The sequence below is a fragment of the Podarcis liolepis genome (genome assembly GCF_965112155.1).
Source record: "Podarcis liolepis genome assembly, chromosome: 15".
Taxonomy (NCBI): Eukaryota; Metazoa; Chordata; class Lepidosauria; order Squamata; family Lacertidae; genus Podarcis; species Podarcis liolepis.
Genome location: NC_139566.1, coordinates 40,623,544 through 40,650,786, shown reverse-complemented (window position 1 = coordinate 40,650,786; position 27,243 = coordinate 40,623,544).

Sequence of the window (27,243 nt, the reverse complement as noted above, 5' to 3'; positions counted from 1 at the left end):
TGCCACCTTCCGTGTGACAGACCTTCAGATATTTTAAGTCATTCCCAGGCAGTGGTTCAGGGCATGTTAGCACGCAGTGAGAAGCAAGAGTCCCATGTCAGCCATCCACACTGGGCAGAGGAGCTGCCCAGCAGTACTAACTTGCAGAAGACCCCCCCCTCCCAGTCTCAAGGCTCTCCTCAGGTGACAGCCTTCCCCAGCCATACCCCCTTCTGAGTCACACCCACTACTGCCCCTGCTTCACACCCTTCTTGAGTGTTTCTGCTGTCTGGATGAAATAAAAAAATTCCTTCCAGTAGCACCTTAAAGACCAACTAAGTTAGTTCTTGGTATGAGCTTTCGTGTGCATGCACACTTCTTCAGATACACTGAAACAGAAGTTGCCAGATCCTTCTATATAGTGAGAAGGTGGGGAGGGGTATTACTCAGAAGGGTGGTGGGAATGGGAGATTGGCAGATAGCTGAGATGAGCCTGTTGACGACTCTTAACGACTGCAATAGGTCTTACAGGAAAAGGCAAGGGGTGAGAAGGTGAAAAATGGCTTAGTCATGTATAATGAGATAAGAATCCAATGTCTTTGTTCAGACCAGGTCTCTCCATGGTTTTAAGTTTGGTAATGAGTTGCAATTCAGCAGCTTCTCTTTCCAGTCTATTTCTGAAATTCCTTTGTAGTAAAACAGCTGTCTGGATGGTTTCTCTTCTCCATCTATGGAAGCTTCTTGCTTTCATGGATGGAGAATAGAGAAGGGCATGTGTTTTGAAGGTAGCCTCTTGTCTGCACCCACTTACACAACCTCCAGGAAAGGAAAGGGTATTATGAGAAGCTGAAGGCACATTCCAAGACATTCAGTGAAGGTGCAAAGCAGCATCTGGGGGAGACATGGCCAGGGAATAGGTGGTGGTAGTGTGTGGAGAGTTCGAAGGGCCACACAGAGAAGCTTGGAGGGCCATATTTGGCCCCCAGGCCTGAGCTTCCTCATCCCTCCATTGAGGGAACATTTCTGAGCCATCAGTATATTATTATTATTAAAAATTAAGTTGTCTATTCAATTAATCATATAAACACTTCCTGGCTCTATCGCTGTTTAAAAGCATTGCGTACATCAAAGGTTCTGTGCATTAATTATGAATAATAGTTTTAAAATTTTATTTGAGTTCATTGTGGGGAAATCCAAAACCTTTGTATCAGCCACTGAACCTGTTGCATGATTATTATTAGAGTCATGCTAAATCTTGCTTGACTTATCAATAAATATCTAAAGCAGTTTCTTCTCATTTTCTACCAAATGCTAATCACTGCCATTAGCAGAAAGGTTATATTAGTGTGGAATCCAGTGGCACACTAACCTTTCCCTACTTTAAAGAGAACAACAATAAATCTATCCTCTTCTCACCTGGGTTATGGCTTCCATGATGGCTCGCTAATAAATAACGAAGAGGTCTTCATTCAACTGCACATAAAGCAGTACTAGAATTTTGTTTAATGGCTCGGAACAGTAATGCTCTAACTTTGCCTCTTATCTCCCCATCCCCTCCACCCCAAAATCCGCTGTTGCATCCCTCAACAATATTCATTTGACATTCCCCTATGATTCTTAGGAAAAGATTGATCATCCCATCATTCAAGAGCAAAAGGCCTGGACCCTTTTGCCTGGTATATTTTATCTAGAGCTGTCCTTGCAGCTTGATTCAAAATAGTGGTTTTTGTGGCTTGTCAGGGAATCTCCTGGAAGTGGCAGTGGCGGTAGGGCAGGTTAGGGAGAGGAAGGGTACTGGCAAAGACCATTCTTCTCTGTACCTCCCTCCTTGTCCACATTCCCTTTAAAAACATTTTTTTTTTAACATTTGCCACCCTTGTCTACTTCCAGAAGTGATCAAAGTAGTGACTCCAGACATTCATCGTCCCTGACCAATGGACATGCTGCCTGTGGCTGATGGGAGTTGTAGACTGAGAGGGTCTGGATGGCACCAGGTTGGGGAAGGCTAGTCTACTGAGACTGGGAGTGGGACTCTGGTGGAAAGCCTTCCACATCACCTAATATCTGACCCATCTAAAGGGTGCTACTTGGGTCACACCTGGAAGTAGGCAACACTAGGCTAGTCAGACATATGGCATGCTCTGGCAAAAGGCAGATTCCTATGTAAGTCTGTGGCTTAGTTGTAGAACATCTGCTCTACGTACAGAAGGTGCCATCAGGTAGGGCTGGGAAAGACACCTGTCTGAAACTCTGGGAAGCTACTATCAGTCAGGGTAGACAATGCTGAACTAAATGGACCTTGACCACCATGGGATGAATGAAGTGGTGCTTTCCTGAGCTTTTCTTGAGTTCTTAGGTTAGATTCAGCTGCATTTTCAGGTCTCAGTTGTGGACCATGCAAGGTCCTAGAATGCCCAGGAAGTCTTTATAGCCTATCCTGGTCAAGGGGAGCCAATAACCAGCCTGGGTGGATGCAGTCACATTAGAAGTGACCCAAGTGAAGTGTTCTGTTTTACCCAAGTGAAGTGTTCTGTTTTAGGCAGCAGTCCCATCTGAAAGACAGGGATCTAAGCTCAAGCTGCGGCTTGTACATAGAATTCAGGGGCAATAGATCATATACCACCAGATCCAGGAAGCACAGTTGAGTCAAGCAAATGTCAAGTTCCAACAAGGCACAGTCCGACAAAGCTAAGTCCAGACCCGTAAGGGGAGGCAAATAGCATAAAGAAGCAAGATAAGTAGTACCCTGGATAGCTCCAAGTGGAAACTAGGCTTGCTATGAAAAGAAGGCAGGACTGAATGATGCCCAAGCAACCAGCAGACCCAAACTGAGCCTCCTCTGCATCTTCCTCTGAGCTTTGCCCCTGATGGGTAGAGCCTCTACTCCAGGCATCCCCAACCTTTGGCCCTCCAGATGTTTTGGACTACAATCCCCATCATCCCTGACCACTGGTCCTGTTAGCTAGGGATCATGGGAGTTGTAGGCCAAAACATCTGGAGGGCTGCAGGTTGGGGGTGCCTGCTTTACTCTTAAAGAGGCCTGGCCCATTTACAAGTAAAGGACTCCAGTGTCACAGAGAATGCCATATTTTTACTATAGCTTCTGAGTGGAGCCCCCAGAATTTGAAAACAACAGTGCAACCTCTTCCATGCATACCAGCGGTGGGCAGGGACAGGCAAAAGTGGATGGAGCAGTGGATAGGTTACCTTTGTACAGTATAAATCAGAGGTTTGTCCATGCCTTTCTCCACCCAGGTAAGCAACAGACACCTTCATAGTACCAGGACATGTTCCAGACAGGCAAAACCACTCAAGGAAAGTATGGAACAGGATTGGCCAGTGGAGAGGCAGAGCCTAGAAAGATTATTGATGGCCAAATAGAAGAAGAAGAGGAGGAGTTTGGATTTGATATCCCGCTTTACCCGCGATATCCCTGAAGGAGTCTCAAAGCGGCTAACAACCTCCTTTCCCTTCCTCCCCCACAACAAACACTCTGTGAGGTGAGTGAGGCTGAGAGACTTCAAAGAAGTGTGACTAGCCCAAGGTCACCCAGCAGCTGCATGTGGAGGAGCGGGGAAGCAAACATGGTTCACCAGATTACGAGACTACCGCTCTTAACCACCACACCGCACTGGCTCTCTAGAGAATTCTGATGGGCCACTTTTGACCTCACCAGGCCTGAGGTTCTTCACCCCCACTGTAGCAGAATGCAACCAGGACTATATATTCTCTGTGGTCTTCTGTTTACTCCGACGGACTGCCTTTTTGAGCCACACTGCTCCACTCTACTGAGCAAACTTCAAGCCAAGCATTTTTTTTTTAATGAAATCAAAAAGCGACGGGCAAGAAAAGGGCTGTGTTGAAATTACACCACTTGTTCTTATCTGATTGCTGAAATTCTTCTGGCTACTCCACAGCTGTGTTTCCAGTGGGAAAAAACAGAATGGCAGAAATGGAACGAGCAGAGAAAAAGGTTTAGCAACAATAGCTGAAGTCTGCTCTCTCCTTTCCATCTGCAAAGGCATACATCTCGTGGCTTGCCTTCACAGAACGCAAAATCTATTCAGAGGCGGAAATGACTCCCAGCAGGATCCAGATGTATGTAAGCTGAGCTACTCACCATCATGCAATGACCAGATCAGCCATGCCTGATGTGCAGCAATGCACATCCCCCTCCATTACACATTCCAGGGGACCGACCCAACCCAGGCTGGGCCAACCTGAAGAACACGTGTCCTGGATCTGGCCCTTAATCAATTAAGGGGAAATGGCTAACATTTAATGGAGATGCATTTTAATTCCTAAGTACATATACACTCTCAAGGGACGCGGGTGGCGCTGTGGGTAAAACCTCAGCGCCTAGGACTTGCTGATCGCATGGTCGGCAGTTCGAATCCCCGCGGCGGGGTGCGCTCCCGCTGTTCGGTCCCAGCACCTGCCAACCTAGCAGTTCGAAAGCACCCCCGGGTGCAAGTAGATAAATAGGGACCGCTTACTAGCGGGAAGGTAAACGGCGTTTCCGTGTGTGCTGCGCTGGCCCGCCAGAGCAGCTTTGTCACGCTGGCCACGTGACCCGGAAGTGTCTGCGGACAGCGATGGCTCCCGGCCTCTAGAGTGAGATGAGCTCACAATCCTAGAGTCTGTCAAGACTGGCCCGTACGGGCAGGGGTACTGTCAGGGAACTGACATCAGAGCGAGAGGCGAAGGGGAGGCTCACAGATTCTGCTGGCGAAGGACCCAGCACCAGGGGGAGAAACAGCTCAGTAGAGGGGGAAGCTAATCAGCGCAACACCAGGGAGAAAGTGGGGCAGATGGGGGAATCGGAGGGAGGGCTCCAGGACTCTTCACTGGACATCAGTGAGGAGAGCCCAGGTCCTCCGCTGCCCACGCCTTCCCTGCGCAGAAGACTCCAGCGCAGTGAGAGGAGGAGGAGACTGGGTGTCAAACAACTTTTATGTTGGAAGAGGTTCAAGAAACGCCCACTGACTGATTCTGCCAGCGACTGAGGCAGCCGCGATGAGCAAGGGCAAATTAGCCTAGAGAGGCACCAGTTTACGCACGAGTAACTCATAGCCATTACAGGTACCTTTACCTTTTACCTTACATATACACTCAGGAAGGAGAGTGCATCTCTTTAACTCCCCTTCTAAACCCTGCAGCCTCAGGACTGAATCCTCCAGGTTTATTCTGCTCAGTTTGGCTGTGTCTCTGTGTGTTCCGCCCCCAGCTTCTCCCCCCCCCACACACACAATGCCTTTTATTCAGACAGACAGACAGACATACACAGCCACTCTGAGCGGCTCCCAACAGAGTATTAAAAACACAATAAAACATCAAACATTAAAAACTTCCCTAAACAGGGCTGCCTTCAGGTGTCTCCTAAAAGTCAGATAGTTGTTTATTTCCTTGACATTTGATGGGAGGGCCTTCCACAGGGTGGGTGCTACCACCAAGAAGGCCCTCTGCCTGGTTCCCTGTAACCTCACATCTTGCAGTGAGAGGACCGCCAAAAGGCCCTCAGAACTGGATCTCAGTTCTGGTGGGGGTGGAGACACTCCTTCAGGTATACTGGACCAAGGCTGTTTAGGGCTTTAAAGGTCAGCACCAAATCCCTGACAGCCCAGATTGCTCTGAGAGACCCAATCTGGGGCTGTATGCACCTCTATCAGGCAAAGCCCAGATTCTGAACTCACAAAAAATCAGTTTAGTTCAGCCTTTGGCCAAATCTGGTGTGCAGCCCTAAAATGAACTACTATTGAACTTTAAGGATTGGTGCCTGAGGTACCTAACTTTATTCTCTTCCCTCCCCATCTCTCTTTTTCTTTTGTGTTGTGTCTTTTAGATTGCAAGCCTAAGGCCAGATACTGTCTTGTTTCATTGGCAGTATGTTAATGCACTCTGGGCACCTTTTTCAACTGAAAAGCAGGATAAAATTATGTAAATAAAAAAATAAACACAACCCTATGTAAGATGATATAAAAATGGTTCTTTGGGGCAGTGTTTTTACACATGTGCATTTGGGATATAGAGAGCGAAAGGAATCAAAAGGAATCAAAAGGAGAGACAATGTGTCTGTTTTGGAAACATATTTCTTTAGAACACCATTTCCATACCACCTTGCAAAGGTCAAAAGGGAGCCACAAGTGGTTTAAAACACTGGATTAATCAATAAAGTTGAAAGTCAAAGACTATTCAACAAGACAGTAAAACCAAGTCTGCAACCCTTTAGGAATTCACTTGATTGTCTTAGTTAACTCAGAATGTAGAGAATGTTGAATGCAGAGGAAAGTGTATGATTTATATGTATGGTACATATCTCCTTAATACATTTGCTCTTATACCTTTTTTATTGATTTTAAACTACATTTTTTCTTTTAATGGGCATTATTTTTTATATTGTGCTAAGTGTACACTGCTTAGAGATTTTTAAAACATTAAAGCAGTTTAAAAATGCTTTTAAATATATAAATATTATATAGAGAGAGGGGGGAGAGATTGATAGTGATTGTGTGATATCAGAGCTATATTGGACAGGAATGCTGCTCATCTCTGCACACACCCCTCTATGCGTGCAGCACATGTCTATCTCCAGACTAGGTGCACGGTCAGGTTTCAGGCACCCTGGCTAAGGAGTTTCCTTTGGGCTGCCACACTGCCACACTGCCGGGGCTGGCCCTAACATGAGACAAAGTGAGGCAGCTGCCTTAGGTAAACACTAAGGCTGGGCAATATCTGATTTTTCAACATCACGATATATCACTAGCTAAATATCATGATATCATGATATATCATGATATATATCTACAGTGTCGGAGGGCCTTGCCAGGCCTCCCTGTGGCAGCAGAGAAGAAGAAGAAGAAGAAGAAGAAGAAGAAGAAGAAGAAGAAGAAGAAGAAGAAGAAGAGTTTGGATTTGATATCCCACCTTTCACTCCCTTTAAGGAGTCTCAAAGCGGCTAACATTCTCCTTTCCCTTCCTCCCCCACAACAAACACTCTGTGAGGTGAGTGGGGCTGAGAGACTTCAAAGAAGTGTGACTGGCCCAAGGTCACCCAGCAGCTGCATGTGGAGGAGCGGAGACGCGAACCCGGTTCCCCAGATAACGAGACTACCGCTCTTAACCACTACACCAGACTGGCAGAGGTCCCGCCATACCTCCCTGCAGCGGTGGAGGGCCTTGAAGTGTAAAGAAGTAGTAGATTTAATCAAAATACTAAATAAACTTCCATATAATAATTTTTTAACTAATTTAAGAGTAGTTTAAGTCAAGTTGCATCTGCTTCCCCACTCAGAGGTCTACGTAGAATCTGTGCATGCATGAGCCCCACTGAGTTCAACTAAACTTACTTCTACTGAGAGTAAGCCTCACTGAATTCAGTAGGGCTTGCTTGTGAGTAGACACATGTTTGCTTGCACTGCTTACCAAAAACACCCTCCCCTTCATTCTCACATAGCACCCGACCTCCCATTTCAGCATAAGGCAGCCAGCTCAATCTTCTCCCCTCCACACCTGCCCCATAGAGCTCCCCTCACAAGCCCCCATCCCACCATCTCTCCCTTCAATATGAGGAAAGCTATTTAGGGGAAACCAACAACATAAACACCACCAGAAAATAACAATAAAACTCTTCCCCCTCTTTTTTTTTCCTAAAAGAAAAAGGTGTTTTCCACTTCTTTGTTTACTTCTTAACTTTGCCACTGGATCTTTGATTCTCTAGCCATGGGGGGTTCCTCCTGGATTGTTAGCAGGCTCTGCATAATTAGCCGAGCTCTAAGTGGAAAGATACCAGCTAAGCTGTAAGACTTTGCTGGTTTGTGTGAGGGCTTATCACAATTTCTTATTGGTTAGGAGGGAGAGAGCAAACAAAGCTGGAGATACTTGCCTGCAAATTATCTGCAAAGCATCAGTTCAGCTGAGCTACCCCCTGGGAAGCTGTTAAGTGTCCACCTTTTGTTCACCAGTATATTGCCTTGTTGAAACACTTATTGCAATGTTATTTCAATATAGGTATTCAATGGTATGCCAATTTATTGCACAGCCCTGGTGAACACAGCTTTTTGTGTAAGTGCCATGCAACCTGCCCTGGCACCCCCTAAGCTAGTTTCCTGCCTTCAAGTGCAATGGAGGACGTTGAAGTAAAGTTCAACTGCCAGCCTGGTCAACCTTTGCACATGGAGCAGGGGAGATGTCCTTGTGTCCTTCACCTCAGGCAGCAAAATGTCTTGGGCCAGTCCTGGCCTTGGTCAATGTCCCTCCTCCGCTGCCATAGTTTCTTCCACTTCTGGTTTCTTTCCCCACTACCAACACCTCCTTGCTTCTCTGCTTAAATGGTTGGTGGCCACACTTTCCTTGGGAATCACTGTCCGTGGTGCCGGTCCATTAGAGCAATAGGACACTGCCCCACCGACCTGAGTCTCCACCTCATAGAACTCATCAAGGAAGAGGATTGGCAAAAAGTAGAATTAGCTGGCTTTGCACCTCATTAGCTCTGGCTCCACATTTGATTGGGCTCCCTGCCTTCTGCCCTATTAGCCATCCCTAAGTGTTACTTACAGGACACAGGTGGCTCTGTGGGTTAAACCACAGAGCCTAGGACTTGCCAATAAGAAGGTCGGTGGTTCGAATCCCCGCGATGCGGTGAGCTCCCATTGCTCGGTCCCTGCTCCTGCCAACCTAGCAGTTCGAAAGCACGTCAAAGTGCAAGTAGATAAATAGGTACCGCTCTGGCAGGAAGGTAAACGGCGTTTCCGTGCACTGCTTTGGTTTCACCAGACTAAGCGGCTTAGTCATGCTGGCCACATGACCTGGAAGCTTTACGCCGGCTCCCTCAGTCAGTAAAGTGAGATGAGCGCCGCAACCCCAGAGTCGGCCACGACTGGACCTAATGGTCAGGGGTCCCTTTACCTTTACCTAAGTGTTACTTGGCTGTGACCTTATGAGCTGCCACCCAGGCAGGAGGTGGTTTTGCAGGAGTTCAAAGCTGATGCAAGAAGGCCTCTTGGTAGCCTCTTCAGCTCTTCTCCCCAGAAATGGATCCTCCCTCTTCCATTTCACCTGCCTGTGGGAAGATGTTTGCACTATTCCCCCACACGGCAAGGATCATTTTGTTCTCTGTTTGTGTGACTCAAAATCCCACCTCCGGTAATGTGTATCACCAGCTGCTTGGTGCCGGGAGCTGATGCTGTAGCACTAAAACCTTTGTGAAAAGTGACAGGCAAAGCTGCCAGCAGTAAGAGAAGGGGTGGGTGACTATGATGAATGTCTGATACATTCTATTTTATATATTATTTATTTATTAAAGCATAAGGTTATAGGAGGAGGGACGCGGGTGGCACTGTGGTCTAAGCCATTGAGCCTCTTGGGCTTGCCGATCAGAAGGTCGGCAGTTCGAATCCCCGCAATGGGGTGAGCTCCCATTGCTTGGTCCCTACTCCTGCCAACCTAGCAGTTCAAAAATGTCAAAGTGCAAATAGATAAATAGGTACCACTCTGGCGGGAAGGTAAATGGCATTCCTGTACGCTGCTCTGGTTCACCTGAAGTGGTTTAGTCATGCTGGCCACATAACCCAGAAGCTGTACGCCAGCTCCCTTGGCCAGTAAAGCGAGATGAGTGCTACAACCCCATAGTCGTCCGTGACTGGACCTAATGGTCAGGGGTCCCTTTACCTTTAAGGTTATAGGAAAGTGAGTAGGGATGGACAAGAAATTCAATGCAACTGATATTTGGAAAGTAAACTTTCCTCGTTCACACTCGAGAGGGCTTCTTCAGACAGACCTGAGGTTTGCCCAAGTTAAAGCGGGCTCTGTCCAAAATGCCTTTTGTCAAAATTGGGAGCATCAAAGTGCTTTGGACATTTGGATTAAAGAAAAATGTGGAAGACAACGTTGTTTATAAAAAATGAAACCTTTCTCCCCCAGCTTGCCATATCAGGAAAATGCCGGGCTGGGGGGAGTGGGAATGGGGAACTCTTTTGTGACTGACAGGTTTCCCTTTTAATCAAAGGAAATTATTGGACCATGTCTCTCAAATCACAATGCTTTGGAGGAGGGAAACTGAAATAATGTATCACCTTGCTTTTGTCTGTTCCGTGCTCTTTTCTCAATCTGCTTGTGGTGTTTGCCTGGAAGTCTTCCTTCCTTTGTGTTGCATGCCAATGCTTCCACTCCTGTCAAATCAGCTTTGCACTTTGTTTCTGTGACTTTGGGTGCAGAAAATAAGCCTGACTTCCGGGTCAAGCGCCATCGACTAATGGCGGATTCCCTCTGAGCTCCAGAGGGAATCGGCTCCGTAGAGGACCTGAAGCTGTTAATAATAATAATAATAATAATAATAATAATAATAATAATAATTTATTATTTGTACCCCGCCCATCTGGCTCGGTTTCCCTAGCCACTCTGGGTGGCTTCCATAGAAGCCAAATAACACTAAAATATCATACATTAAAAACTTCCCTGAACAGGGCTGCCTTAAGATGTCTTCTGAATGTCAGGTAGTTGTTTATCGTTTTGACATCTGATGGGAGGGCGTCCCACAGGGCGGGCGCCACTACCGGGAAGGCCCTCTGCCTGGTTCCCTGTAGCTTTGCTTCTCGCAATGAGGGAACCGCCAGAAGGCCCTCGGCACTGGACCTCAGTCCGGGCAGAACGATGGGGGTGGAGACGCTCCTTCAGGTATACAGGACCGAGGCCATTTAGGGCTTTAAAGGTCAACACCAGCACTTTGAATTGTGCTCGGAAACGTACTGGGAGCCAATGTAGGTCTTTCAAGACCGGTGTTATGTGGTCTCGGCGGCCGCCCCCAGTTTATTTCCCCCATTCATCACAATGCCCTAGCCCCTGCACCCACCCTTCTGAAATTTTGCATGCTACTTTCTATGCTGCAATTTTTTCTATGGTCCTACTTTTAATGAAGTCTGCAAAACCAGAGGGTTAGAAATGAATTGTGCCTTGCAAAACACACACACACAAAAAAACCAACCCTAAAAAACCCCCACAACCCAACTCTTGTCTGAGGTCACCTCTTCCACATATACTGCTTTACTATCAATTGTCAACAAAATGCTAGGAGAGAGTAAGGAAATCCTTTTTAGTCCTTCCAAACCAGTAAATCCTGTCATTAGAAGAAAACCACTGCAGCTGTCCTCCTAAAAATTGACAGGGTTTGTCCCATCAGAAGGGAATACCTTGCCTGCAAATTTCACAAACTTCTGCTCAATTAAAAGAAATTTTAAAATTGTAGTAGATGGCTTCATTTGGGGGGAAGAATCAAAATGTAAAAATGGCCAACAAAAGAACATATGAACCATTTTGTCTGTAATTTGGCAGACCCTATCCACTATGGAGGGGTGAATATGGTTGCAAATTTCATCCAGTTCTGTCAAAAAGAAAACAATGTTATAGCCATTTAAATAACAATAACCAGTGGTTTTTATCTTTTAAAAAATGTTTAGGGGTAATCTCATTCTGCTACTCATATTGAAATACTGCCCCTCAATGATGCCAAACTTAGATTCACAAAATGTTTAGGGGTATGCGTACCCCCGAGTCTCCCCAGGAAAAAAGCACTGAAAATAGCTATAACAATCCATGATAGTGAACAGGATAGGCAAGAAGTTTTGTTTTTCCAAATCAGGATGTGGATTTGAACCCCTAGCTGAAGTACTTTGGACTGATTCTCCTGCTTTTCTAAAGCACAAAAGCAGGGTCCAAATCAAATATTATGGTCTGTGCACACACTCGGTTCAGGCATGGCATTTGGCTTCACTCCTTCAGAGGGACGGAAATTGAACCATAACAGTAGCCTTGCAGGGTCAGGCACCACAGATATGTGATGATGCTTGGCAAAGTCACATAGGCCAAGACAGCAAATCAGAAACCACATTACTGCCCATGTGGTACCAAAATTCTAAACTGATGTCACATGATCTCACTGTCAGCTTACATATATGCCAGTTTCACACAAACAAAGGTGAAAATGTTGAGTGGCCCCATTTTCCTATTTTAAAAAGTGCAAGAAAGATCTCATTTTTTATATATGGCTAAACACAAAAATGCACAAGTCTTTCTCATTCAACCCTAGCACATGCTCTCGTCGGCAAGTACTTAGAGGATTACTAAGCTATCATCCTTACCGCTCATTGTAGCACAGGGCCCTCTGCCGTGCAGCAAAAGGTAATAGTTCAGAAATCACTGAATATCACACAAAGAGTCTTGTTGCATCTTGAAGGCCAAGGACTTGCCCATATACACATACACGTTGTTAAGGTAACACAATACTTTGTGTTGCTTTCACATACCCTCCAACATCTCTCTGATGAAAAAAGGGATGCCCTATTCAACAACAACAGCAACAATTTATACCCCACCCACCTGACTGGGTTGCCACTCTGGGCAGCTTCCAACATATATAAAAACATAATAAAACATGAAATGTTAAAAAAACCTTCCCTATACAGGATTGCCTTCATATGGCTTGGGGGTCGGATAACTCCATACCCTCCAACATTTCTCCAATGAAAAAAAGGGAATGCCATAAGGAAAAGTGGGGCATTTGTGGATCAAATCAGAAACTGGGATGGCTTCTGTAAATCAGGGACATCCCTGGAAAATAGGGACATATGGAGGGTCTGCTTTTGCTTCAAAGGAGTAAAGGAGCTTCTTTTCTTGATTCAATCATGGGTGGGGGGTGGCATTTGTGGAATCATATTTGCATTGCAAGATCCATAAACTTGTGCTACTGAACTTTATATGTGTCAGTGTTCTGGCTCAAGACAGAGGTGAAGTACGGGAGACAGGGGAGAAACTGTAGCTCATTGGTAGAGCATCTGCTTTGCATGCAGAAAGTCACAGGTTCAATCCCTGGCCTCTCCAGGTAGGATGGAGAAACTCCTATCTGAAACCTTGCAGAGCCACTGACAGTCAATGCAGATAATAGTCAACTAGATGGTCCTCTGCATGTCAATACAGTGGTACCTCGGGTTACAGACGCTTCAGGTTACATACGCTTCAGGTTACAGACTCCGCTAACCCAGAAATAATGCTTCAGGTTAAGAAGTTTGCTTCAGGATGAGAACAGAAATTGTGCTCTGGTGGTGCAGCAGCAGCAGGAGGCCCCACTAGCTAAAGTGGTACCTCAGGTTAAGAACAGTTTCAGGTTAAGAACGGACCCCCCAGAACGAATTAAGTTCTTAACCCGAGGTACCACTGTATCCTTCTTAAAATGTGGTGCTCAGTAGTGGCCATCTTACTAGACACAGTCACAGATCTTAGCATACCGACAGATCCATGTAGCTGTTTAATCTTTCTTCATTTAACAGTCATTTTAGTGATCATTTTGCATTGCTTGATGGTGCTTGATGTTTTATTGTATACATTGTTGCGCCCTCCTTGATATTTTATATGAGCTGGCAGTGTGCACATAAATATAAATGTACATAAATATAAACTAAATGTCCGTAGGAGGTCTTCAAGCAGGAGTTTAAGATAATAAACATTAACCGTAACCTGCATTTTGAAGGAATAAGGATCAGAAACAGGTTTAATTACCATCTCAGTGAGAACCAGACCACTGTCTTCTTCCCAACATAGGCAGATGGCGACTGCAGATGCAAATTCCAGAACACAGCTCTTCTCCCCGGAGGCCGGTGTGATTTTCAAGACCCCCGAAGGAGTCAATATTCCCCTTAAAGGGTACCGTGACAAGTCTTAGAGGTTGTCTCAACATGGCATTCCACAGCTTTTGAGCTCCTAGCAACAACTGTGTGTGGGAGAAGCCCCCTTTCTCATTGCAGCTTAGAAATTACAGGCACTGAGTCCATGAAAGGGTTTACAACATTTCAAGAGCAATCCAGAGGGGGCTTTGGGCTGCCCAGGTGTGGATATGGATGTCAAGTTTCTGGTACTGGATTCCACCTTTGGGCAGATCACACCCTGGGCTAAAACAAAAGAAAGAAACAAAAACACCAGACCACAAAATAATTTCGGATTGAAACAATTTCCTAAGTAGACAGCAGCAAGAATATTATTGGCACAAAAATGGAAGCAAGAAGAACTACCGATGAAAGAAGAATGGAGGATGAAGTTGATGGACTACACAGAATTAGACAAATTAACAGGAAGGAATCGAAACCTGCGGGATCAAAGATTCTTAGAAGACTGGAGTAAATATATTAACTATTTGAAAAGTAATTGTGAGGAACAGATTATGCTAGTAGAACTGCAAGAAGTTTTGTAAGGTGGATTATTTGAAATGTTGCAAGAAAGACTATGAAGAGAATTATTAGTTAAGGACAATTAAATGTAATACAAAAATTAAGAAATGCAGAATAAGTGATAAAGAACGGAAAATCATCAGAGGTGTTGACGGAAGTCTAAAACATTGTATAAGATGAGAAGTTATGTTGTATGACTGTTGGAACTAATATGTTAAAAAATTAATAAAAATGTATAAAAAGAAAGAAACAATTTCCTAAGTATAACCCTTCTGGATCAGGCCAGGGGCTACCTAGTCCAGCAGCCTCTTTCTCACAAGTAGCCAACCAGACACCACTGCACAGGCCACAAGTAGGACATGTGAAATAGCAGACCCTCCAAGTGTCCCTATTTTCCAGCGATGTCCCTGATTTAGAGAAGCCGTCCCGGTTTCTGATTTGATCCTGGAATGTCCCACTTTTCCTTAGGATGTCCCTATTTTCACTGGAGAAATGTTGGAGGGTGTGGGAGTTATCCAACCCCCAAACTGTTTGAAGGCAATCTTGTATAGGGAAGGGGTTGTGTTTTTGTTTAACCTTCAATGTTTTATTGAGTTTTTATATATGTTGGAAGTGGCTGGGGCAACCCAGTAAGATGTGTAGGGTGTAAGTAGTAAAATTATCATTATGATATGGGATGTACCTATTTTCATGAGAGAAGTGTTGGAGGGTATGAAATAGCCCTCTGCTACTTATCTTCTCCAGAAACTGGAATTCTGAGACATACTGCCTCTGAAATTCTGACAGTAAGAGCTGTTCGACAGTGGAATTTGCTGCCAAGGAGTGTGGTGGAGTCTCCTTCTTTGGAGGTCTTTAAGCAGAGGCTTGACAACCATATGTCAGGAGTGCTCTGATGGTGTTTCCTGCTTGGCAGGGGGTTGGACTCGATGGCCCTTGTGGTCTCTTCCAACTCTATGATTCTATGATTCTATGATTCTATGAAATTGGAAGAAATTCAGTTATCATGACTAGTAGCCATTGACAGCTTCATCCACCATAGATTTATCTAATCCTTTTCGAATACTGTCCAGATTTGTGGCCATCTCTACATCTCCCACTTTATAGTCTACCTGTGTGTTATGTGAAGAAAGTCCTTCCTTTTGTCTGAACTACTTCCTATCCACACATACAAACTCTGGAAGGGTCAATAGCCAAAAGTTGGTTTTTCCCAGCCAGAACTCAGTTCCAGCACCTCTCAAATGGGCGCCATTGTCATTCTAATAGAACAAGGGAGGTGTTCATGGTGAGTTTCCAGTTTCCAGCACCTCTTTCTTTCTTTCTTTCTTTCTTTCTTTCTTTCTTTCTTTCTTTCTTTTTAGAAAAATAGTGCTGGCTATGGCTTAGTGGAAGAGCAGGGATCCCCTGCATCCCCAGTTAGGGATGGGAAATTCCCATGTCAGGAAACCTGGAGAGCCACTGCCAGTCAGTGCAGACCATACTGAGCTAGATGGACCAATAGTCTCAGTATAAGACACCTTCCTCTGTCCCCCCTTGATTTCGGTTTATGTCTCCACATTTGCATGTGATGCAGACAGCAGGGGGCGCCATATGCACTTAGAAAAGTACAGCAAGCTCCGGCTTTGTTCTCTTCTGGAAGGACTGGGAGAATGTATGCGTAAAGTCCAAATCACAGATGTTCTTGCTTTGCTTCATTCATAATGTGATGGGGAGGGTTTTGTTTTGTTTTTGTTTTGGCCAAAGTTCATTTGCTTTGTGTTTCCAAGTGACTCTCCAGTGGAGCAAAGGGTTTTCGGGAACAGTGCTGAGAGATGTTTATCTTAACACCTCATTAGCCATTGTCAGAGGAGCTGCTGCTTCTGCTGCTGCTGCTGCAAATGGAACATTGATACGAATAATAGTCATGTTCATGCTGTGCTGCTTTGAGCCAGGCCAGTCCTACAGGGTGTTACAGGCTAGGCTAGCCTGTGGCAAAGATGACACTCAGAGCTGATCCACCCCTCTGTTTGCCCTGCCGCTGTCCCCTGGGGAAACCTGCAATTTAGCACTGAATTGGAACAAACAGCAGTTGGGTATTCTGAGGATAGCTGTTTGTGCTGATTTAGCACTGAAGAGTGGGCTTTCCAGGGAAAGAAGTGAGGCAAAGGCAAAATTGCTTGGACCTGTGCTTAGAAAGCATGGGACAAGCAGAAAACCACTCTGATCCAAGCTTTCTAGGCATCGGACAAGTAGACATGTCAATGAGCCCTCTGTGGCTTAGAGAAGGCACTTTCCAGCTTAAAGGGCCCAGGTATTCACACACAGGGACACGGGTGGCGCTGTGGGTTAAACCACAGAGCCTAGGATTTGCCGATCAGAAGGTCAGCGGTTCAAATCCCCGTGACAGCGTGAGCTCCCGTTGCTTGGTCCTTGCTCCTGCCAACCTAGCAGTTCGAAAGCATGTCAAACTGCAAGTAGACAAATAGGTACCACTCTGGCAAGAAGGTCAACGGCGTTTCCGTGCGCTGCTCTGGTTCGCCAGAAGCGGCTTAGTCATGCTGGCCACATGACCCGGAAGCTGTACGCTGGCTCCCTCGCCAGTAAAGTGAGATGAGCGCTGCAACCCCAGAGTCGGTCACACATGGAAGGTGGAGAAGGAGGGCCGAGAGCGGTGGTGAGGCTCAGGCAGCACAATGCCTCCCTTCCCACTGGAGCAGCCCCAATCTTATTCCTACTTGTGTGCAAGCAGGAGGGGGTGGGGTTCCCCAGCTGGGAAGGGAGGCTTCCCGTTGCCTGAGATATCCCTCCCCCTGACTTGCACACAAGTAGGAGTTGGGAGGCTGCTCTGATAGGCAGCATGAAGCCTCCCTTCACAGCTTAGTTGCTGGGGTCAGGGAAGGTGGAGGCAGCCCAGAAGCTGCTTCTTAGAGCCCCTGCACCACCATCATATGGGGACTTCCAAGCAGCTCCTGAAGCCAGCCAGAGCCAACTGCTCTGGGCTGCAGAGACTGCCGCTGCTGCGTTTCCTGGGGACATTAGATGAAATCCAGGGACGGAATTTGTCCGGGGACTTATTTGCAAATCTGGGGACTGTCCCCAGGAAACGGGGTCATCTGGTAACTCTATGCTACCAGTAGTAGAGACCAAGGCTGGCGAACCTGCAGCTTTCAATATGTTGTTGGACTTCAACTCCCACCACCCCTGACCATTTGCCATTCTGGCAGGGGCTGATGGGAGCTGGAGTCCCACACCATCTGCAGAGCTATGGCTTCTCTACATTGGAGCTTGCTGGAATAATAAAGAAACTCAAGGTCTATGTTTCCTGGCAAAGAAAGCCATTCTGAGTACAAGCAGGCAGGTGGCAGTTGTGGAGTCCACTGGCTAACAAAAGGCAGGTCCAGCTGTTAGGCTGAAGAAGAAACAGGAAGGAAGTAAAGCAAGAAGGAATCAGTGAGGGGCGAATGTGTTGCCTTTCTGTCTGTCTATCACCTCACACTAGTTCAGGTAACTTATGGAAAGTGTTGCTGCTTTATTCCCAATGCTCTAGTTACCCTGCAAAAAGGGACGCGTGTGGCACTGTGGGTTAAACCACAGAGCCTAGGACTTGCTGATCAGAAGGTCGGCAGTTCGAATCCCCGTGATGGGGTGAGCTCCTGTTGCTCAGTCCCTGCTCCTGCCAACCTAGCAACCTAGCACATCAAAGTGCAAGTAGATAAATAGGTACCGGTCCGGTGGGAAGGTAAACGGCGTTTCCGTGCGCTGCTCTGGTTCACCAGAAGTGGCTTAGTCCCTCAGCCACTAAAGCGAAATGAGCGCTGCAACCCCGGAGTTGGCCATGACTGGACCTAATGGTCAGGGGTCCCTTTACCTTTACCTAGTTACCCTGTCAGGGGAAAAGGTGGGGTATAAATATATTATAACAACAACAAAAACAACAACAACAACAACTAATAATAACAATAACAATAATAATAATAATAATAATAATAATAATAATAATAATAATAATAATAATGATGTAGCCAATACTGAACTAGATGGCCCACTGGTCTGATTCATTTATAAGGCAGCTTGCTGTTTTCTCACTTAGTTAATAAGCTTGCCTTGGTATGGATTCACATGATTGAATGCTCATTCACAGAATGAATGAATGAATGAATGAACAAGTCCCTGCATGCAGAAAGTTAGCTTATTAAGGCTGGTGACAGGGGAATTCACAACAGGATAAAGTCAGGAAAAGAAGCTTTAATATACATTATGAAAAGGTAGGGACAGACAGGCTCAGCATCCGCACACAGCACCCTCGGGCAGCAGCACTGGGTGTCATCTAATAAGTATCGACTAGATGTCATCCACCCCCAACCCTTTCCTCTCTTTCAGTCATACTTGGTTATATTTAAGTATTTTGTGAAACTGTAGCAAGGTATGTAAATTAAAAGATGCCTGCTTCTTGGGAGAAAAGCAATGACAAACCTAGACAGCATCTTAAAAAGTAGAGACATCACCTTGCCAACAAAGGTCCGTATAGTAAAAGCTATGGTTTTCCCAGTAGTGATGTATGGAAGGTGAAAGCTGGACCATAAAGAAGGCTGATCGCCAAAGAATTGATGCTTTTGAATTATGGTGCTGGAGGAGACTCTTGAGAGTCCCATGGACTGCAAGAAGATCAAACTTCTCCATTCTTAAGGAAATCAGCCCTGAGTGCTCACTGGAAGGACAGATCCTGAAGCTGAGGCTCCAATACTTTGGCCACCTCATGAGAAGAGAAGACTCCCTGGAAAAGACCCTGATGTTGGGAAAGATGGAGGGCACAAGGAGAAGGGGACGACAGAGGACAAGATGGCTGGGCAGTGTTCTCGAAGCTATGAACATGAGTTTGACCAAACTGCGGGAGGCAGTGGAAGACAGAAGTGCCTGGCGTGCTCTGGTCCATGGGGTCACGAAGAGTCGGACACGACTAAATGACTAAACAACTAAACAACAACAGCAAGGTATGTTAAGTATTATTGTAATTTGAAATGGAATTTAAAGAGGGAAGCACCTCTTCTAAGATGCCATTGCCGGTTTTATATTCAGATTGTTAACATGTTCATAAATAATATTTTGCCCTATTATTTGGGAGGGGTGCCTTTTTACTGAATTCAAAGGCGGCTAACTGATAGATCTCACTCCTCAATTAAATGTGGTAGCCCCACTTTAAAAGTGCTGTGGATAGAAGGCATTTGTGGGTTGTTTTTTTTTTTTTTTTTTTTACAAAATGCAGGAAGTTTGAAATGCAATTGTAAAACCACCTTCTGTGAAACCAATGAGAAAGGGAACCCTGATAAAAATGAATTTTGAGATGCATTCACATCTTTTAACACATGCACATTCTCCACAGGAGAGAGGCTCAGAAGCCTTTTAAGTAGCACATGTAGAATCTATCTAGATCTCCTACTTCAAATCTAATGCAGATGGCAAGCTGTTTCTGGTCCAGTCAATTTCATGCATGTTGCATGTTATCTCAAGGGCTCCCCATTTATGTTTGCATGCACTCTTCTCTTTCAGAGACAGGGTGAAAAAGTCACACAGTTAAAGAAAACAGGACAAGACCCCACACAGAGCCTAGGAACAACCAACTCTGTATTATGAATCAACAAATCAGAGCACTTTCAGGATTGCAAGATTCAAAGTGTTACTCCAGAAATATGGGTATCAGACTTTGCAAAGAGGATTTATACATCGCAAAGTGATAGGTCCTGGTTTTTGGAGGCACAGTTCAGAATGTCTGATTACGCATCTCTCCCATGTGATATTTATGGCAGTGGTTTAGGAGCCACAGAGCTATAGACTGCAAAGGTGAAGATGCCTGTGTGTGTGTTGGTGTGTGGGTGGGTGTGCTCGTGGGGAGGCAATTAACCTTGTGCATTGTTTTGAACTGATGAGCCAAATATTGTGGAGAGTGGGGAAGGAACAAAATGAGAAATACCATCCAAGCCCTGAGCAATATGCCGTATGTGTTTTGTTTAAAGGTGAGTGCACAGAGGCAGGGTGCCCCAGAATATCAGTTACAGTGGTACCTTGGTTCTCAAACGCCTTGGTACTCAAACAACTTGGAACCCAAACACTGCAAGCCCGGAAGTAAGTGTTCCGGTTTGCAAACTTTTTTTTGAAACCAAACATGCTCCATTTTGAGTGTTGGGCTTCCGATTTAAGTGTTCTGATAACGATTTGAGTGTCACACTTCCGTTTTGAGGGTTGCGCTGAAGTCTGTCTGTTTTTGCTATTTATTTTGCATTTTTGTTTTTGTGGCTTTTTTGTTTTGTTTTTGTACTGTGTGGAACCCAGTTCAGCTACTGATTGATTGATTGATTGATTGATTGATTGAGTGACTGCAGTGGTCTTGTTAGATAGTAACATTCATGTTAAACTGCTGTTTTAGGGGTTGTTTTTAAAAGTATGGAACGGATTAATCCATTTTGCATTACTTTCTATGGGAAAGCACACCTTGGTTTTGGAACGCTTTGGTTTTGGAACAGACTTCTGGAACGGATTAAGTTTGAGAACCAAGGTACCACTGTACTGGGGATCACAGCTGGGGAGACTGCTATTGTGCTCACATGCCATCTGTAAGGGATTCTTCAGCTGTGATTCCTGCACTGCAGAGAGTTGGACCTTTTGGGTCCCATCCAACTCTACAATTCAATGAGTCTGTGATCCTATACCACTCAGGGGCTTTGCATTGGCATTTTGGCCAGCCACTATGAGAACAGGATAGTGGGCGAAAAGGGTCTTTGGCCTGATCCAGCAAGCTTCCAGTCCCTGCCAGTCCCACCAGCAATTGATTGCTCATGGGGAAGGCATTTATGAATGAATCTACGAAACTGAGATCCAAACTAAGACATCTCCATCTTCAAATCTCACTTTAGCCTTAGCTTGCTTTAGCGGCTGCAAGTCACCAGCTGCAATTCTGCTGCCACCCTGTAATGCGGGGATAATGACCCACCTACCTTACAAATGGATTTGAAATTCCTTTTTTCTATGCATGCAATTGCTTTAACTGTTTTCTATACACAGTTGCTTTATATATGTCTTTATTGTATTGTGAAATCGCTTCAGGGTGGTTTTGAGGAAGCAAGCAAGCAACTAATTAATAAGGAGGGGGACCTTACATGGTCAATGGCAGTACTTTTTTCTAAAAAAAAATGTATAGGGGTACTCTCATTTTCCTACGCGGATTGAAATACTGGCCCTCAATGAGGCCAAATTTAGATTCATAAAATATTTAGGGGTATGCGTCCATTTGCATCCCCCCCCCCAAAAAAAAGCACTGGCCAATGGTATCATCAGAGCATGATTTTGGGGGCTGCGATCCAGCGTCCTGCTCAGCAGAACATAGGCCACAAAGTGCATCATTTCCAATCAGTGCATGTCCCATAGCTTCCTGCTGAAGTCCTGTGGCTTTTTGTCCCGCAAATGTTCCATGTGTGTCCCACTATTTTTTTTTAAAGTTTTTATTAAGTTTTACAATTTTATATTCAACACAATCATCATTATCACAAAAGAAAAATGTATAAATCCCAATCTTCCCTCAACCTCCTTTTTTGGTTCTTTAAATATTTGCTTCTCCTGCTTGACTTATTCTACGTTAAATTTATAATCTTTTCATTCAATTTTAATTTACAGGTAGGTAGCCATGTTGGGCTGCCGTAGTCGAAACAAAATAATAAAATCCCTTCCAGTAGCACCTTAGAGACCAACTAAGTTTGTTTTTGGTATGAGCTTTTGTGTGCATGCACACTTCTTCAGATACACTGAAACAGAAGAAGTGTGCATGCACACGAAAGCTCATACCAAGAACTAACTTAGTTGGTCTCTAAGGTGCTACTGGAAGGGATTTTTTTTTTAATTTTTGATTCAATTTTATTATATTCTTATTGTTTTTATATCACTTTTTTTCAAATTACCTCTTACACTTTATTATTTTCCCAATTGTTGCCTCTTAACTTTTATACTTGTTTTCTTAATTGTAAGTATTTACTCAAACCCTGCTAGTGAGTCCACTTCTTTGCAATATTTCTGTAAGTACAGTGGATGCCCGGGTTGCGAATGTGATCCGTGCAGGAGGCACGTTCGCAACCCGCAGTGCCGCGTCTGCGCACTTGAGGATTGTGATTCAGTGCTTCTGCGCAAAGAGCGATTTAGTGTTTCTGTACATGCGCGAGTGCCGAAACCCGGAAGTAACCCATTCCGGTACTTCCGGGTTTCAGCATGTCCATAACCTGAAGCATCTGTAACCTGAGGTATGACTATATGTAGTAAACGGTTCCCAATCTTTTAAAAAGTCTCTATTGTTAAACCACAGAGCTTAGGACTTGCCAATCAGAAGGTTGGCGGTTCGAATCCCCGCGATGGAGTGAGCTCCCGTTGCTCGGTCCCTGCTCCTGCCAACCTAGCAGTTTGAAAGCACGTCAAAGTGCAAGTAGATCAATAGGTACCGCTCCGGCGGGAAGGTAAACGGCGTTTCCATGCGCTCCTCTGGTTCGCCAGAAGCGGCTTAGTCATTCTGGCCACATGACCCAGAAGCTGTACGTCGGCTCCCTCGGCCAATAAAGCGAACTGAGCGCCACAACCCCAGAGTTGGCCATGACTGGACCTAATAGTCAGGGGTCCCTTTACCTTTTATTGTCCTTATCTCTAATTTTCCCAGTTAATTTCACCATCTCAGCATATTCCATGAATTTTGCTTGCCAATCTTCTTTCATTGGTGTCTTGTCATCTTTCCATTTTGGGGCTAGTAGTACCTTAGCCATGTGTGTCCCACTTTTGCTGCGCCCCTCCAGACGACAGTGATGTGGTAGCATTGGGAAAGCTCCACAGAACTGCTAATAAAAGCGGATTGATGTATAAATCCACTATTATTGCATCAGTGACATGTTGCAGAAGCCACTGACCTCTCATCACCAAGAAAAACAACAACAAACATCACCTTGGAGCGTCCCTAAATGTAGAAATACCGGTATACATTGCCATCTAAAGCAGGAAGGTATAAGATGAACCATGCTGAATTGCATTTGTCTGAAATGATGGGATGAAAAATATGTCAAATAAATATCTAACTACTTCCCTGTGTTTTTTTGGATGGTACTTGCTAGCCTATTTTTATTTTATGTCATAAATGGAAAATGACCAGTGAGTCTGTCTCTCTGTGTGTGTTAACAGAGGAGCAAGATGAAATGTATTCAAGTTTCTGCCTGCAGCTACATTGCCTCAAGTCAGATGGCAAACTCAGGAAAGCAAGAGCCACAGACTTCTTTATGTCTCTCCTTTTGCACTTAATAACATGACACAGACCTCGACTCCAGAAACCGCTGGGTGACAAATATATCTAGAAAGAATTTTTGTTCTTTTTTACCCTGAATGCTGTACCCAGCCTAACAGGTTCCTCAAAGCAGTTTCCAAAGTATGTAATGGAAGTGAGAGTACAAAGTAGGCCATGGAACTCACCCCCCCTTATTCAGCCCAGGGGCCACATTCCTTTCTAGACAACCTTTCAGGGGCCCCGTGTTAGCAGTGGGCAGAGACCCAGGCAAATGTGAGTGGAGCAACAAATGTCAATTTTTACCTTTGTGCAGTAGACTGGTTTCTACACACTGACACACCTTTCTCTCATCTCTCCCCAGGTAAGGAAGAGGCGCTGTCAGAGTTCAAGGTCAAATTTCCAACCAAGCAAAAACACTGGGGGTGGGGAGCGGGGTCAGGGAGAGGTGTGATCTGGAGAGAGTTCTGGGGGCCAGATAAAGCACCCTGGAGTGCCACATTCATTTCATTTCCACCACTCCTGTTCTGAAGTCTCCTAAAACATGGCTTAGTGGGCACCAAGACTGTCCATGTCCCTTGATCTGATTTGGGGCCTGGTCTGGTCTTTCAAACACATGTTAAATGCAATCTCTGACCCAGGATAGCCTGACCAGGATCTGGGCCTGGCACAGCCTTTAAGTAGATTTTAATCCTCTGAGTAAACATGCTGTCAGTTTACTCAGACTTACTACACAGTCTACTGCATGGGTAGGCAAACTAAGGCCCAGGGGCTGGATCCGACCCAATCGCCTTCTAAACCCGGCCCGCAGACGGTCCAGGAATCAGCGTGTTTTTACTTGAGTAGAATGTGCCCTTTTATTTAAAATGCATCTCTGGGTTATTTGTGGGGCATAAGAATTTATTCATCCCCCCCCTCCAAAAAAAATATCATCCGGCCCCCACAAGTTCTGAGGGACAGCGGACTGGCCCCCTGCTGAAAAAGTTTGCTGACCCCTGGTCTACTGCATGCATCTCTTTCTCCTAATCCCTCGCCACTCAACTGCCCCCCCTGCCCCACCTTGACAGCTCTGGATCTTTCCAGGAGGACACAAACTGACCTCAACTTATTCTGGGTAAATCCTGGGCTGACCTGAATCAGTCTGGGATTCTGAATTGAGCTGGAGCAAATACCGTATTTTTTGCTCTACAAGACTCACTTTTTCCCCTCCTAAAAAGTAAGGGGAAATGTGTGTGCGTCTTATGGAGCGAATGCAGTGTGCGCAGCTATCCCAGAAGCCAGAACAGCAAGAGGGATTGCTGCTTTCACTGCGCAGCGATCCTTCTTGCTGTTCTGGCTTCTGAGATTCAGAATATTTTTTTTCTTGTTTTCCTCCTCCAAAAACTAGGTGTGTCTTGTGGTCTGCTGCATCTTATAGAGTGAAAAATACGGTACATACCATAATGGGGACCACACCACTACTAGATACACACCACCACCAATTGTAGAATCATAGAGTTGGAATAGACCACAAAGGCCATCGAGTCCAACCCCCTGCCAAGTAGGAAACACCATCAGAGCACTCCTGACATATGGTTGTCAAGCCTCTGCTTAAAGACCTCCAAAGTAGGAGACTCCACCACACTCCTTGGCAGCAAATTCCACTGTCAAACAGCTCTTACTGTCAGGAAGTTCTTCCTAATGTTTAGGTGGAATCTTCTTTCTTGTAGTTTGGATCCACTGCTCCATGTCCGCTTCTCTGGAGCAGCAGAAAACAACCTTTCTCCCTCCTCTATATGACATCCTTTTATATATTTGAACATGGCTATCATATCACCCCTTAACCTCCTCTTCTCCAGGCTAAACATGCCCAGCTCCCTTAGCCGTTCCTCATAAGGCATCGTTTCCAGGCCTTTGACCATTTTGGTTGCCCTCCTCTGGACACGTTCCAGTTTGTCAGTGTCCTTCTTGAATTGTGGTGCCCAGAACTGGACACAGTACTCCAGGTGAGGTCTGACCAGAGCAGAATACAGTGGCACTATTACTTCCCTTGATCTAGATGCTATACTCCTATTGTAACAGCAACTAAAGAAGTCTTCTTTCCAGGTTAATTCTGCCCTTTTGTGGGACATGCAAAACACTCTGCCTAACAGCAGGGCTGGCCCTGCATCATGGCCATTCCCTCCTACTGACCCACATGTCATGGAACCACAGAATTGTAGAGCTGGGACGGACCACAAAGGGCCATCTAGTCCAGCCCTCTGAAATGCTGGAATCTTTTGCCCACCGTGGGGCTTAAACCCACAACCCTGAGATTAAGAGCCTCGTTCTCTACCCACTGAGCTATCCCAGCTTTATCTACCCTGTGGGATAGATAGAATACGGAAGAGAAATGGAATATCTCTCATGCCTCGGTTGGTTGGCAGGGATGGGAAGCTTCCTGGCCCGCGGGCCGCATTTCCTTCTAGGCAACTTTCTGAGGGCCAAATGCCAGAGATGAGCAGGGCCAGAGGCAAAAGTGGATGAGGCAACCAGTGTACATTTTTTCCTTTGGATGGCAGGCTGTCTTCTACACATGTACCTCTCTGTCCTCCAGCAAAACAGACAAGGGGGTGTCGCCAGAGTTTCAAGGCACATTCTGACCATGCTAAAATGCTTGGGGTGCATGTAAGAAGCAGGCCCTGTGTAGGAGGCCCACATAAACCAAAGCAAGTTTAAGGGTTATGGGTGAAATGGAAACCCCTATGTAACTTGCCTGGGACGTGGGAGGCACTGTGGGTTAAACCACAGAGCCCAGGACTTGCCGATCAGAAGGTCAGCGGTTCGAATCCCCTTGACAGGGTGAGCTCCCGTTGCTCGGTCCCCGCTCCTGCCAACCTAGCAGTTTGAAAGCACGTCAAAGTGCAAGTAGATAAATAGGTACCGCTCCGGCAGGAAGGTAAATGGCATTTCCGTGTGCTGCTCTGGTTCACCAGAAGCGGCTTAGTCATGCTGGCCACATGACCTGGAAGTTGTACGCTGGCTCCCTTGGCCAGTAAAGCAAGATGAGTGCTGCAACCCCAGAGTCGGCCACGACTGGACCTAATGGTCAGGGGTCCCTTTACCTTTATGTAACTTGCCAGGGGTGCAACTTGAATAAAAATTTTTTTTTGGGGGGGGGAGACACAGATAAGCCCTGCCCCTCATGATCTATCACAAGACACATGATCTATCGCAAGACGTGGTGCAGGCACACCATTTGAATGGCAATGCTCATCAACTTGGGGGGGGGGTTCAAACATTTTATTGGGAGGGCTGAAGAGACCTCTGCCCTAGGACCCCTGCTGCACCGTCCCTACAATAGAAGCATTTCATACTCGCCACACTTATCTCCAGAGAGCATTACAAGTCAGTTTTAACTGCAATTCACCAGACTTTCCAGTGATCTGAACGGAACTTGCTCTTAAGAAAGTGCAACCCATTATGTGATCCACAGTTATTTGGGAAACCACAAAGACCTAATCTCTGGGCATCAGGTAAATTTGCAAGGGTGTGATCCTGTTCAATTTGAAACCAGGGTGTTATCCAAGCAACATGTGAAAGCTCGAGCTGTAAGCTTATTCACACTTACGCTATTAGCTCAGCGGGACGTACTAGCCAAAGGCTGCAGGCTCAGGATGTCAGGCTCTGACCTTTTTCATACTTCTCTTGACAGTAAACCCTCCTTGGACTCAGCTGGGGCTTACTCCCGAGTAAGTATATGTAGGCTGCAAGCTTATTCACACCTACTCACATCCCCAGGTCGGTGAGACTTGCTTCCAA